The sequence below is a fragment of the Octopus bimaculoides genome, chromosome 2, assembly GCF_001194135.2.
Source record: "Octopus bimaculoides isolate UCB-OBI-ISO-001 chromosome 2, ASM119413v2, whole genome shotgun sequence".
NCBI classification, from domain to species: Eukaryota; Metazoa; Mollusca; class Cephalopoda; order Octopoda; family Octopodidae; genus Octopus; species Octopus bimaculoides.
Window position 1 is genome coordinate 118548015 of NC_068982.1, and position 3694 is coordinate 118551708.

Consider the following 3694-nt stretch of genomic DNA (forward strand, 5'->3'; position numbering starts at 1 on the left):
GATGCCTGTGCTTTAATATGCGTTACTGCCTGCTTCAGTGTGTGTATGTGTCTGTGTGGTGTGTCTGTGTGTGTGCGTGTGCGTGTGTGTGTGTGCGTCTGCGTGTGTCTGTTTGTGTCTGTGTGTCTATATGTCTGTGTGTGTCTGTCTGTGTCTGTGAAAAATGTGTATCTAGCAATTTTGGCTAATTTACTTTATTACTACCAGATTAAATCACATCTCGCAGGATTTCTCCGACTGTAATATCATTTCAAACGATATTTTCAGACTAATTAGAGCATTTCTCAAGGCCCTTTTGCTTTTGCTCTCTATTATTTTGTCTCCTTCTCTCTATTTGAAACCCTACTCTTTTTCTTTCTCTCGTCCTCTATTCTTTTACTTCTGCTCTCTAATGAGCAATTTAATTTTCTGTCTTACTCAAACATAGGTTATTATATTTACTATAGTAAAAAGAAAACATCGATCGCCATACAAAAAAAACAAAAAAACACATATGGATAGGAGGAAAGAGTTAGTATAGCCTACCTGATAATGTAGTCGTTAAGCTTGGTGTATTTTTTACACTTAGTATCACTCACATTTTTTCTGTCAGCTCCATTTCCTCAATTAACTTTAGAAAAACAGACTTTCAACTATACAATATTCGCCTTTACATTTAGTGTCAATCCCCAGAAATACGTCTTCTGATTTGGCTTACATATTTACCACAATCTGCGTCATACGGCAGGTGTTACCTTGAACCTACCAGCTGATGTAAATGAGCCAGAAATTACATATATGATAGCTTGTAGAGAGTATACCTTATATATAGTAATCCGAAGGAATGAACTAATAATACAGCAAGGAAATTTAGGTGAAAATATATTACACTTTGGGATTTTAAAACAGACATTACGTTGTGTGTACATATGATTAAATATGCATGCAGATCTGAGCAGCAAAATATCAGCAAACTGATTCCAAGTCTCAATTTCCATTTCTCTTACTTAGTTCAAATATTCCGTTTACATCTTATAAATGTTTATTGATAACAGCCGGTGATATGCTACTATTCCTAGTTTATCAACTGAAATATATTTTGTTGCTTTAATATCTATAGAATATCTACCGTTCAGTATACCGATCGTTAGAATATTTGTAACATCTTAACTAGAAAAACGCCTTCTAACTATTGGAGGGTTCTGTGATTCAGCATCTTCACTCCATATTACTGAAATGTAAGTGCTTACATTTAGCGCAATTCAATCGTTTTCTTTCTTAACAATATCGTATCCTGTACAGAAAGTATGATATTGTTATATCTATGTATATTATATTTGAAGACCGTTATAGAAATTACTCGAAGTTCTAGAGGACTGAAAACGATTATTTGTAAAAGGTGCGTATGCCTAGGTAATAATGTTACTTTGCACAACATCCTGTTTTTATTTACATATAAGACAATCTATTTGGAAAACGTATCATGAGCATATTAAGTATATGTACATACATATATCAAACTTATTGACGCACCAATCAATGTCAATTCTACTGTAAATTCTGTTAGAAAAATGCGTTATATTTCGTCAGAAAATCAATCGTGGATCTCATTAGTCTTTCTTGAAAAGCAGCAATTACTAACGATTTTATTTTGTCGATATTATATAGGTAAACTGATCAATAAAATATTCACAAATATTGATGTATACGTGAAATTACTTCACTGGTTACATGGATGCTAGCGGTACATCATATCTTTCCGAATACACTAAATATATCGATAGAAAAATCTTTGACGCTCTCACTCCTCATGTTAGGTAATTCATTTCTTCGTGCTGCTTAATTCGGGTTTCGCGTTATTTAACAATGTACCTCCTATTTTCATTTTGTTACCAACTTATTCTGCCAGGGAAAGTTCTAGAATGTTGGGAAAAGAATTCGTGTACAGTGTTATTTAAGCTAGTCCAACACATAACCAATCCACTATAGGAAAAATAACTTGTCTATTTCGAGCTAAGGCTTCAACACTTATACCCTATCTCATCTCGAACTATGTACTGTACCTCAGTATAATTACACTATAAATTTATCAAATGTCAAATCAGAGTACCATGCAAACTTTACTTTAAATAGCAGCCTATTTGACTACTGTCTTAGAAACTTTGATAACGTACATAAGTTCTCTACGCGTACACACATACACACACGCACACATACACAAGCACACACACATACACACACGCACACATACACAAGCACACACACATACACACATATATCAATGATCATATATGTATATATATACCTATTCTCTCACACACAAACATACAGACACGTACATATATGTGTGTGTGTGAATCTGTGCGTGCGTGCGTGCGTGTGTGCGTGCGTGTATAGCTAGCTAGCTAGATAGATAGATGGATAGATAGAGAGATAGATAGAGAGAGAGATAGATAGATAGATAGATAGATAGATAGATAGATAGATAGATAGAGTGACAGGTAAGATGGGAGTTATTTATATACTTGCGTGTGCATGTATTTCTTCGTTTGTGTGTGCGTATGTGCGTCTATGTATGTATGCGTGACTGTATGTGTATGCTTACGTAAGCTATATGAATCTATGTATAATACTAATACGGAATTGAAGCGCTAAGTAATGTATACAAATACAAACTTGTGACACATTCAAATATGTTTGACGTACATTTGAACCCGTGAGAAAGCCTTTCAGTATATTTTGTCGTGGAGAAAATTTGCGCAAAGATAAAATAAAATGAATGTTCTTCGAGTTCAAATGTGCCTCAGCTATACTTAAACTGTTAATAACATTGTATGTTTGTATGTATGTTTGTGTATATATATATAAACATATGTTTGTGTGTTAACGAGATAATTAATATTATCTGCGGATGTGGATTATTGATTTAAGCTCAGAAAAATAATGAAAGCTTCCTAACATCATATTATGCTCTTTTGTTCGCTGAAATGATAACGACCTCGAATGGAAACAGTGTTTGTGTAACTATGAGATGCAAGAATGAATAATGATGAAATGTCTGGAAGAAGGGCGAGCTCAACTAGCAATTATTATGTATCTAGCAAAGAAAATTGATACGAATGTTCATGCGTTATATATTAGATAGCTGCACTAGTTTAATTAACAAAGAGAGCCTTTCTTTTAAATGTCATCTATCTATTAAATATAATTGTGATATAAGTTTCAGATTTCTGATCTTGTATTTCGTTACTGATTTCTTCTTAAGTTGTATTTCTCAAACCATCCCGTTGTATTACAAACATGAGTTTCACAATCTGTTATTCCAACCATTGTTACTGCCTGTAAGTGTTACAACTAATTCACTCCGTTATGTCACTAACCTTGCGATAAATGTTAAATTTGACAGCATTTATAATTACACTAGTGACGAACATGCGAAATCATATCTCAGCTATAACAAGGTATTAAGAGAGGCATATAAATATAACAAGGTGATATGGCATAGAAATGACACAGTAAAAGATGATGTGTAAATATGAATATAATATGTTATTAGCAATAATTGTAGTTTGTGTGAGTAACAAATATAATTATATCTAGTGATATGTATTTGATATGTATTAAGGAAAAATTCTTATAGCTGAATACCAAAGAATGAATGTGACGTTATAGTCTTATAAGTATATTCGATAGCAAAATAATATATATATATATA

At 32.9% G+C, this 3694-nt stretch overlaps 1 protein-coding gene across 1 annotated transcript in view; it reads left to right on the plus strand.

Moving 5' to 3' along the window:
• The window catches only part of LOC106876909 (carbonic anhydrase-related protein 10-like), a 1215161-nt gene that overhangs the window by 127501 nt on the left and 1083966 nt on the right, over nucleotides 1-3694 (plus strand). The window lies entirely within an intron of this gene.